The 12,525-nt window shown below is 34.5% G+C and overlaps 1 protein-coding gene across 3 annotated transcripts in view; it reads right to left on the bottom strand.

The window, feature by feature from the left end:
- SHOC2 (SHOC2 leucine rich repeat scaffold protein) overlaps nt 1–12,525 on the bottom strand; it is a 55,271-nt gene that overhangs the window by 24,037 nt on the left and 18,709 nt on the right. The window lies entirely within an intron of this gene.

Raw genomic sequence — 12,525 nt, 5'->3', positions numbered from 1 at the left:
CAATGGAAAGCCAGATTCACTTAACAACCAGGTTACTAACTTAACAATTGCATTGATTCACTTAACAACTGTGGCAGGAAGAGTCATAAAATGGGGCAAAACTCACTTAATGAATGTCTCACTTAGCAACATAAATTTTGGGCTCAATTGTAGTCGTATAGCATGAGTTATGTCCATTTCCAGATATATTGAAACAGAAGGACTCTTCCAAAACCAAGCAGAGATATTTTATAATTTTATAATGTTCACTCACAACTTCTAGTATTCAAACTTACTACAAGACATGAATTTCAGCTTAAAGGGAATCATAAATACCATTAAAAATTGGATTATATGCCATCAATTTATTCTTAACTCTTAGCAAAAAAACTTTTGCCACTTCCTTCAAAAAGATGTTGATATTGAAACACATATATTTATCATTATTTATTTCTCTTCTGCAGGCCAGATAGAGCCTGTACAATCTGCAATAAATTAAAAGAACAAAGTACTAAAAATTATATATAACTAATGAAAGACAACAGAAATTAGCTGCTGAATGCCTTCTGGAATTATCTAATTTTCAAAATGCCTGCAGAATGTGGACATTTCACACTTGCAGATGGAGAATATTCCATAAAATATGCCTAGTCTGGCCCTATGAACCTTGTGAGGCTATTTTCAGAATATGCAGATAGACACTGCTGAAAACAGAATCTGAAGTAGATTTTTTAATTGATCCTGCAGTTTTTTTTCTTCCTATTCAGTAACAACTTCTTTTGGAAATGTATCTACGAAATGTATCTATGAAATGGAATTTGAGATTATCATCTAACTTGATAGACACAGGTTCAAATTAATTAGGACACATATGCAAAGATCTAGCTCTCTGGAAAGGCTCTAATGCTGAGAAAAATGTAACAAAAGCAAAAAAGAGATCAGCTACAATCCATTCTATTAGCAATGAGTGCACACTTGAAAGACCAGGTTAGGGACAGATCATCATGGGAGAAAATCTATCTGTATTGCACATAATCATCAATCAAACAGAAACTGGATGCGGAGTCTTCCATTGCATAATGATCATTCTGTTATTAGATCAGAAATAATACTTTCCCTTTTAAAGAAGAAAAAAGAAAGAAAAGAAATGGGAATAGCATACAGAAGTAAAAAACGGAAAGATAAGAACAGAATATATTATATTAGCCTTTTCTTAAAGATTATGGAATTACAAATGAATTATTTGCAAGATAGCTTCTCCAAAAACTATACAGTCCAAAATTATTTTTAAAGAAATCTAAGTACTTGAGATACACGTACTCAGGCCTCTTTTAATAAATACGAAAGTGAAGTGAGAAACGGATCAACCAACGCAAATGAATGAGTTATTGTCAGACGAAGACTACAATATACGTATTGTATTGTAAATATATTTTTATTGGGCTATAAATTTTCATGGTTTTTTATGAAATCTAGATACTGCACAAAAATTAAAAGTGTACTCTCTTCAGCAAAGCATTTCATGTTGAAAATATTTTAACTCAAATACAATTTCAGCCAATAATGTATCTGAAAGAAACGTGGTAGGAGAACAACAATTTGTTTCTATTATTTCAAATCACAAGTAAGGATATGGGTTCTTATATATATGACAAATAGAACTGGATATAATATTTAGTAAGGTCTAAACCCAAGCAATGGGAAACAGAAGATAGAAAAGCAGATTATCTATGTGATCATCTGTCTCTCGAAGTTCCTTTATAAGCTACCATAGAATTGCTTCAGATTATCATAGTCTTATATTCATCTCAATGCTTTGTTGGGATACATGCCACTGTAAGCACATCAACCTTCTACAGTCTGAGAAACGCCCATCAGAAGTGTAATTCAACTTGAAGATTTGACGTTATTTTTAAAATATAAAGACACAAATAAAGAGATACAAACCAGTATTTCTAGAAGAAAAACCATATTACTAACAGACATATTTAGGCATTATAATGTAACATACCCATAGCACATCCACTGTTTTTAACCCAAAATGCAAGATTTTTCCTGGTATCTTTTTTCTTAGAATATAACAAGTTATTTTTCATCTTCAATAAGTTGGCCAGGTCACTAAATTAATTCATGCCACACAAGATACTACAGTCCAAATTCTGTTTTTGAATTTGCAACTCCAAACATAAGCTCAATACAAGCAGTTAGGTTTCTGGGTTTTAGTGAATGTGTCTCAGACAGAACTATTTAGTCTGGGTCCTAAAAAAATTATTTCCACTTTAGACTTAATCTGTGAAGTATTCAGAGTGTAATCCTTTTATTCTGCATTACCTCGTTTCTAGCAATTGGAAACAGTTTGTACACCATCCCATGTGGTTTGTCAGCACGTACCATTTTGAGTTCTTTTATCACAGTTGTCATGGTAATCTGTGCTGCATTACAATTTTGCATAATCTGTTAAATCTTGAAAGCCATAAATTGCTATGAGTGATGGTCTTATCTACCATCTGATAACACCCACATTACAAAAATGCTAGCACTAGTGACATATTTGTTGATGGAAGGGAGTACTTGAAAAGGTTGACTGGAAGCCAAGTTGCACCAATTTGAGTTTTTTAAAGCAGACACACATTCAAGAATATGATTAGCAAAATGAAAAACTTGACTCATACAAAGAGACTTCTTCCTTAACATGCATTTCTAGATTTCTGGATACAGCAAAATTGATTTCATTTTTTCTCTTTATTCCAAAGCAATATTCTTTACTTAATTATCACCCAGATATCTACATTAAGCCCACAAAATAAAAAAGAATGGCACAATGAACTCTTGCTTTCTTTTATAGCAATAGTTTGCAAAACGTTACATGAAACGCTTGCAAGTCAGGCTTCCAAGTGATCTTTAAAGGAATCTCCATGTGGATTGTGTTGCAATAATCCAGGTGGCTGATAATAAAGGCATGAGTCATTGTAGCAAAGTTGTCTCATCCCAGGTGGAGTTGCAATTGGCATGCTAGTTGAGGTAAAGAAAAAGGCCCCTCTGCCCACAGCTTCTGCCAACTGTTTCAAGAAGACTCTGGAATCATGGACTTTCTGTTTCAGGGATAATGCTTATCTATCCAAAGATACCATTGGACCCACCAAGAAACCTTAAAATGGACAAACAGTAAATCTTTCTTGCTAGGATTGAATGTTAGCCTGTTCTATCCAATCCACAACCTCAGCATCCAGATACGAAAGCAAGGCCAACAACAACACCACTTTGGCCCAGATTAATAATTTATCAAGTAGCAAAGTGATCGAACCAAACCCTGAACTGCCAGGTAACCATTCCAATGGCTTCATGTATATATTAAACAGGAGGAAATGAGGACTGCCTCCTCTTGCATCCAACAAGGAAGCAGCCTTCAAAGCCAACCTCTCCTCTCCTACTCCCACTGATGGGAACTTTCTATTGAGGAAGGAGTAGAATCCCTGCAGAAAGTGCCTTCAATCTCCAACTCCCCAACAAGTTGGTCTAAAAGGTTACCATGATCAATGCTTCTAAAGATCACATTTTAGTATCTTTTAGTATCTAAAAGAAACAGGACAGGTGCACTTCTCCCATCCAAGTCTACATAGGTTATCCACTGTGCAACCAAAGCTCTTTCTATCCCATGCCTGAACTCTGATAAAAGATCCAAATGTTCCACTTCTTTGTGGATGTTCTATGATTGGCATCTCACCGCTTTCCGAACCCTTCCTAGAAATGGAAGGTTGAAGACTGATGGTAGTTGTATAAAGTTACTATGAGATGTTTTACGAGTTGATAAAACACCATGAAGCATGTTTCAGTAAGTCATGACTCATTAGAAGAAAGTTGGTGAAATACCATTTCTTGAGCAGTAGCTAGTGTAGTGCAACAAACCAATAGTAATCCATTATCATGGATGCCAAAAGTAAAATGGAATGTTTCTGTCTTCAGACTTCCACAAAAATCAAACAAGTCAGCACCCTACTGTGAAGCTCAGCAAATTCAGATTTATATCTTAGATGCATGCACATCCATAGTACTGTGTGCTATAATCAATCACATTAACTGCCTTTCTAGCTGACTGGCTACCATTTGTCTGCTTCCGTGAAAAAATGCTTTTAACAGCATGTCAGATCTGCCCCCTCAGCAATGTAAAATTTCATAACTTTCACCACTCCACAAATTCCATCCATAACTGCTAAAGAATCTGAAAACAGATTGATTTTATTTCAAGAAACAATGAATACCTTTCAATTCAAACCTGAAAAAAAGAAAGTCAGTAGTATCCTTCTATTAGCATACATACAGCATGGTACCTAAACTGATACATCATTAACAGTTGTGCCTGCACATGTCTATGCAAAGAATACTCTTTAAAAAAGGAAAAAGTCATATAGAAAAATAAATTACTAAGATATTTTTGGCTCATAATCTGTAATAAAGGATTCATTTTTACACACGCTATTCAATTTTTGCTATAATTAACCAACATAACTTATTATTTGGGGGGGAATAAAATTGTTAACTAAATTACAGGACTAATATTGTTTATAAAAATCAAAGGAATAACAGCAAAACAAAATCACAAATTATAAAATCTGTATTCTTTCTAAATGTCTAGCAACTAATTATTGTGAATAAACAGAAGTGTTAAAATGTTTACATACATCAGCAACAAGGAGTAGACAGATGTGAAGGGAAAAAAGAGCCTATATCAATCATTAAGCATTACTTGAAAATGTGTATCTTTACAACACAGCCATCCAGCCTGCGTTCTGCCTGCTAGTATTGCTCCATGTATGACACATACACATTGTTATATTAGACAGTTATATTAAACACTGTGCAGAATTAAAAAAACATGTAAGGAACATTAAGTTTAAAAACAACAGAACAGATCACTGGTTGAGTGCTTGGCCAAATCATAGAACAGGCTTGGAAAACTTATCATTGTCACATAAAGTCACAAGTATTTTTCCAGAATTGTTATAGAGAGAATATTAATGTATAAGTGTTCAAATAATTTCTGGTACTATTATCAAGTTGAGAAATGTGTTAAAAATACAGAACAATATATAAAGTGCTCTGAAATGACGCTGATCTAAAACTATTATATAAAGTAACAAACACAGGTAAAACTTAAAATAAAAATATATTCAATTAGTGACAACATTGAAAAGGTACATAATGTTAGCTATAAACAAGACATGCACACTGCCAATTACTGCCATCTAGAATATAAATTTCATTTTTAAAAAAATAAGACTGGAATATACAGGTGTCCATCCCGGTCTTGATTGCATGCTGCTGTCCTTTCACTTGTTCAAACAACTCTTATCCTAAGGATATCTCTCCCAGAGTTTAGTTAAAAATTAAATTTCCTGCAATTTCTTTTAAGATTCTTAGATCTTTTCCTTATTTACTGTCACCAAGCCACACTCCTTCATCCTTTATTATGCATATCTGCATATTTCTCATATGTATTTCTTTGCACAAATGCATAAGTGTTGATTCCATCCAGCTTTGGGTCTTCTGATTTTTTTAAAAAATGGAATCAAAAGCATTTATAACAATGTCTAACAGTAGAGGCTTAAGACAGAATATAGTACAGCACTTGGTCCATTAATGAGCACTCAGTGAAAACAGCTGCTCGATGGCACAGAATCCGTTTTCTTCAATCACGATAAGTTCTCCCTATTTTTATTCTCTACAAGTCAACAGCATGTTGGAAATTAATTATGTAAAGGGGTCAGAATTCTGTCATCCATCTGTCGAAGATATACTGATGAGAGAACTACAAAGGGCTCACAAACTTTCTCTTATCATTATCGCTCTTTGAAATTTGAACAGAATGGGACCACTTTGGGGTGGGGGGCAGCCACTAGAAGAAAAATCACATTCAAAAGTGGACCAGATTCTGTTATCACCTTTGTTTTTATAATCAATTCAATATTTTTAAACTGTTCACTGCTCAAAGTCCTTTGAATGTTAGCCTATAAATGTTACTTATAAATAAATAAACAAACCCTATACAGAAAATAACTACTAATTGTTCAAATGCAAGCATACAGGAGGCATTTGAGCAGCTCAGAGTATTACTGACTTTGCATACTTCCCCTACCAGTATAAGCTGAAAAAATGTATAAATGTTATATAGTTCTGATTTATCAAAATTTCCAGAAAGCCTGACAACAAACACTATTTTAACACAAATATATGCCATTTGACAGAAAAGAATCCTATTTGTTATCTGAGAATATTCTGCATAGGACCTGGCAATCTTATAAGTAGCTTAGGTCTATAACAGGGATGTCAAACTGCCGGCCCACGGGCCGGACACATCATCCAGAAGCCACACCCATCCCATTGCCGGCAATGGCAAAACCGTCCCGATAAGTTGCGCGATGTCATGTGACGTTGTGAGTTTGACATGTCTGGTCTATAACAATGAAGTCTTTAAAGAAATTTACATGTTTTAGACAATTTCTGGTATCATGTAATAACCATACATCTTTTTTAAAAAATTCTCTATAAGATCATAAGAATGTAAATTTCACCCTTTTAACTACATATTTTTTCATTGATCCATCTGCATATTATAACCCAAATTCTTAGTCCACTTTATCAAACAATTTACCTGTTCCTCCTGTTTTAAATTTGGAGAACAATTTATATATTTTAGCAATTCCATATTTATCATTGGTGCACAATTTTGGTTCAAATTCTATCTTATTTTGCTCCTTATATCTTTTTTGTCCTCTTTGAATCTTTCTGATAACCATAAATGGGAAAATCATTGGCAATTATATCCTTCTGCTATTAGTTGTTCTTTTGATTTAATCTTGAATTCTCCTTGATGGTTTTCCAATAACTTCTAGTACATTAACCATATGGAATTAAGCCACAAGTTCATAACTACAATATCAACACTGTCAGTAATAATGTCTGCTACTATGGCTAGATTGTTAAAAAGATTTTAATAAAGGAATGATAGATGCAAACAAATTTTATCTGACAAGAATGTGGAACTACAAATGACAAGCTAAGAAATGATTTCAAAAAGGATAACTTACTATTATCCTTATCCAAAACTGGCAAGGTTTTAAAAATTAAAAAGGGAAATACAAATGACAAACCATTTGTATTTGATAAACAAATGATCCGGAAAAAAATGTTTTCTTACTGGATTTACAAGAGAGTCTTATTAAAGCCTTCAAGACATCTGTGTGATGGGACAAAGAACTAAAAAGACATAAAATCCTGCAACATTTTATTGAATTATAAACCAAGAGTGAAATATAAAAGAAGGAATGTAAGACTGATTTATGTGAAACAAATATTTTATAGATTTGCTTATAGATAAGGAATGAGAAATGGGAGGAAGAGATATCTGTTTAATTGTATAGGGGTGAAGAAATATTAAATTTATTTATACTTGTAATGAAACTTGGAAGTCACATCTTTATATATTTTCTTTATTAGATTATTTCTAATCTTTTTTCTTTTTTCTTCTGCATTTTCTTTTCTTTCCTTCCTTTCTGAATATTTAGTTTGTACTAGTTTTTACTACTGCAATTAAAATACTTAATAAAAATTATACTCTAAAAAAAAGGAATTTCTTCTCCAAAATAGCAGAACCTGACATCACTTTGTGGATGTGTCCAGAAAGAAAGAATTCCCACTGATCAAGTACTGTGATCAATGGTATCAAAAGTCTCAAAACAGCCAGAAATAACCACATTTTATTTCTTTCCAATCCAGATTATGACCAAAGATGTCAAATCCAGATCTAACTTGCCTAGAAAGTGTCAAGCCAAAACACTCCATCAAGTTGCATGGTCACTGTTTAATCCATTAACACAGACACAGAATACTGATTTAATGCCCATTTGCTTTACAAATTGGCCAAGTCCAATAAACTTAGATTCTCAAACAGCTTCCTTTAAAGTGGGTCTAAGTAACAGCACAAAGAACATTTTCCACTTTCTCATAGGGTAAATAACGACACTGATTGAGACAAATAGTAGGAAACTGTTTTGTTGAAAGCAACATCAAACTTTGTGCAAATTTGAGTGCTTCATCTGCAAAGAAACACATAAACTGCTCTCAGTGGAACTCAAATGAATTCAGATCATTGTCCTAAAAACTATTAGATGTTGGGCCACTTTCCTAAATTTCCTGGATGACAGGGAAGAAATATATTGCTTTTTCTCCTGATTGCAAGAGTAAAGGCCTGATGATAACGTCTCAATGTTTCTGCGAGGAATTTTCTCTAGACTTGCTCTACATTCACTCAAGTTGCTTGCCATATTTCAGTGTCTACAACTGCTATGAGTAACTTTAAATGCTACATGTTCTAACATGAACTAGGGACACTGGGCAGCATAGTAACAACCACCTGGAAGATTTTATAATTTCTTATCAAGACCCAGGTGGTCAGCCAGTTTGAAGAAAATATTCCCCACAGCCTACAATTCAACAGAAACTACCAATTTCCTTATTTGGCCCTCACCCTATAGCACATTCCAGAACTAAAGAGATAGTGGTCAATCCTGTGGGGTCCCTATACATAATAGGAAAGAAATCAGTTCAAGATTATGACGTGCCTCATGGGTGGGTTCCAAAATAGTCCAAGAAAAGCCCTTGGAAGCTATGAGATCCTAAATGGCATCTCTCAAAATAGCTAAACATGAATGTGCCAACACCAATTTGAACAACACCTGGTGCAGAGAGATAGCTTCCTTATTAACTATTGCAACACCCCTCTCACTCACGTAACTAATAACTAGTTGATGATGTGGATCCAACTGCACCACATCCTGCCAGGTCTCCATATGAAGTCAACATCTTAATTCACTACAGTATAGTCAAAAAAATTATTCTTTTATTAGACAATCATTTGGCTTTTAACAGATCCTTGTTCAGACAACAAAAACTAACTCTTGTATAAAGAAAAGGGCTACAGAACTCATGCTCACTGACTACATTATTAAAACTTATAAAGTCAAATGAATCCTAATTCCCTCACTCTAGTGTACCCCACACTAATTGAAAGAGGCACCAGGTTTATTGGAGAAAGACTTTAAACTTCCAGATCTTCTTACTACTACTCAGAAACTAAAACAAAATTAAACAAGTCAGTGATTGCAATCACTAACTTAACAGCAAAAACTCATTTGAAATTAAACAGATTTGTATCTTTGTACTCACTCATAAGTAGGTGTATTTGATCATTACCATATTTTCATTCTTTGTACTTAGACATTTAACTATAATTTGTATCTTCATAGAAAAACACCCAAGCATACTTCAAAAGCAATATTTTCACTATGTCAACATAATTTCCATTAAGTACAAAAAAAAGATTAAGATTTGTATCTTGTCTGAAATGCATTTTAGCCCTTGGAATTTCATGACTTGCATAAATGTATATCACAGGTTTTTCAACTAAAACACACCACAACATGCTACTCCACAGCATTACCAGCACAAATTGCTACATAACTGTCTCAAGCCAAGTTCCTTTCATATACCGTATTTCTTCCACATAATGTAAGTTCCTAGGGCAATTCTTGCTGTCTCTGAATAAACAATGGCATTGAATTAGAGGCTAGACTCCGCCTTCCTGTTCCACAAGGAGGGAAAGTCATCAAGAATGAGAGTAATGCCCCTCTCCAACAAATACAATTTGTAATGAAGCTGAACAGTAAAAAGTGTGATTGGGCCCTATAAAAATAACACAATTTCTAAAAAAACTCACTAAATTCATATTTTTTGTGAAGTTTCATATCGAGGAACATTGGTGGTGCAGTCGTTAAAGAGCAATATTGCAGGTTAACTCTGCCCACTGATAGTTCGATCTTGACAGGCTCAAGGTTGACTCAATCTTCCATCCTTTCGAGGTCAGGAAAATGAGTACCCAGATTGTTGGAGGCAATATGCTGACTTTTGTAAACTGTTCAGAGAGTGCTGTAAAGCGCTATGAAGTGGGCACATAAATTTGATAATAAAAATTTGATGACACTCTTTTTTAAAAAATTCAGGCTTTAGGATTTAACATTTATGTCAAACCTAAAAGACATTACAGGTAGTCTTTAACTTATATAGCCAGTTATTTAATCACCATTTGCAACCACTATAGCCTCAGAATGGGGACTTTACTAGCCACTGTAAAATGTTACACTGTGGGTGCCCCTGGTCACATGACTGCATTTTGGGCACTTGCCAACCTGTTTGCATTTACAACCAATTGCCAAGTGCCCTGCAATCATGTAATCACCATCTGAAATTTTCTCTGCCAGCTTCCTCAGAATAGGGAAAGCCAGCAGGCAAAGTTGTGAGTTAAGAGGACACTGGATTTGAGTTCCATTCTTCCAACACATCAAGGGATGTCCTCTCCCGTCCATGCAGGGAGGGCAAATCTTTCCATGTCCTGAAAGAGACTTTAAATCTGGCAAAAATGCTAGCAAACACCAGGGTTCTTATGATAATTCTCCTCAGTGGGATGAGGAGAGGGCCTAGGCCCTCTCTCTAGTAGTCTGCTGAATGAGCAGCAGGACTGCAACTCTTAAGCAAAGCAGTCATATGGCATCTCATTTAACTACTGCTTCGCTCAACAACCAAGACTGTGGTTGTTTCAGTCCAACTATGGTTGTAAGTGGAGGAACTACCTATATCTGTGTAAGTTCTTTGTAATCCTTAAAATTCTGTAACTTGGCATAGCATGTCGAAGTGTGTTAACCAGGAAGAGTTTCCTGCTTGGGTGGAGGGTTGGACTAGATGATCTACAAGATCCCTTCCACTTCTGTTATTCTGAAATGAAGAAGAACAGCACAAACAGTACCTTCACACATTTTTGTGAAAAAGTGTTCAGCTCTTTTGTATTCTTAGAAATGAACATTACCAGAATATTATGGAGTTTTATTACAGAAGGAAGGGTGGAGTGAGGGGAAGGCAGGCATATTTTGTTGTTTTTTTCTTTTTAGCGGTTTTCCCCAAATGCTTGTCACCTGTGCCAGACTTTGGATAGAGATAGAGAAGACAGAGAGACAGACATAACAGCATGGAAAAAAATAAACATTCATGTCAATTTGGGCATGTTTTGGCCAGTATACCACAAGCTAAGCAAAAATCTAGTTTTACCCCAAGCATGTTCTCTGTGTTCCATGAAAATTAGAATCTTTAAACTGAAGACTACCTTGAAAACCAATCTTTTGCACCTCACATGCCATCAGTTTTAAGGCGCATGCAGTGAGGAAACTGTAAGTTGGAAATACCAAAGTTCATATCTCTATTCAGCCAAGAAGGTCGCTGGTTGGCCATCTTCTTGTTTATTCAAAGACTTAGGGAAGGGATAAAATTGAACACTCTACTCTACACTACTCACCCAGCATACTACAGGTAGGATTCATATAGAAAAAAACATTAATACTGTGCAACCCTGCCATCTCATATCCTGGTAAGGATAATTCTGAATTGTTTATATATTGAATATGCATAGCAGACATTTTTTTTCTTTTCAAACATAGCCATAAGAGCCCATGCAGAATAAATAAATGAATGCAGTATCCAGGAGTATATTAATGGGATTGTGTTTAGGAAATCAAGCAATAATCTTTGGTGTTATAACTGGTTTTATTCAGTTTTCCCAATTTTCACATATAAAGTTTGTACACTGTGTTTTTTTTATCATCTTGATCATTACCAGGCTACTGTTTGCTTAAAATTTAGTTTTCATGACCATTCTCTTAAAAACAAAAGTTAGGGAGAAACTAAATACTGGAAGGAAAATATAGTATTGAAAAATAGAGCATAAACCAGGATTGGACAAAAAAGAAAGCAAGCTCAGTTGCCCATATAGAAGTTTGCTCATACAACAATGGGCTATAGGTCAAAATATAAGAAATCAACTTTCAGTTTAAACAGCTTATAATAAAAGATATGAAAAAATGGAAATTAATTAATAAGCCAAAACAGAATGGGAGCTTGCCAGAAGAAGCAGAAACAAAAAAAATACTATCCTACCTAAACAAATAAAGAGAACATAATAACCCTTATAAACAATTCAATACACCTGATATAAAACTAATCTGCCACGTTCTATCGTTCTATTCTTATGTGAAGGGCAGACATCTGGATTGCTGAATTGTGAAATATCTTCATAAAATAAGCTTGTATTATTCACACCATGTTATTCATTAGTACTAATTTCAGATTTTGACTGATGAGGTAAAGAATGAAGAAAATTCTGTACCATTTACATGCCAGGAACACACAAATATTTTGACACTCATTTCAACTAAAAAGGTCCCAGAACATCACATGAATGAATCCAACATATATGTTGGATTCATTCATGTGATGTTCTGGGACCTTTTAATTGTAATATTATTTTCTTCCACTTTGGAAAACACACTATAATCATTATTTCATCTATACAATAATTTTTACCCAAAAATATTACCGGTACCAAAAAAAAAGAGCTAGAACGTTGTCCTCAAAAGCTGCATGTACGAGTAGTAGTCACACAAGAAC

The sequence above is a fragment of the Vipera ursinii genome, assembly GCF_947247035.1.
Source record: "Vipera ursinii genome assembly, chromosome: 5".
Taxonomy (NCBI): domain Eukaryota; kingdom Metazoa; phylum Chordata; class Lepidosauria; order Squamata; family Viperidae; genus Vipera; species Vipera ursinii.
The sequence above is the reverse complement of the archived record's forward strand: the minus strand, read 5'-3'. Positions and strand labels throughout refer to the sequence as shown.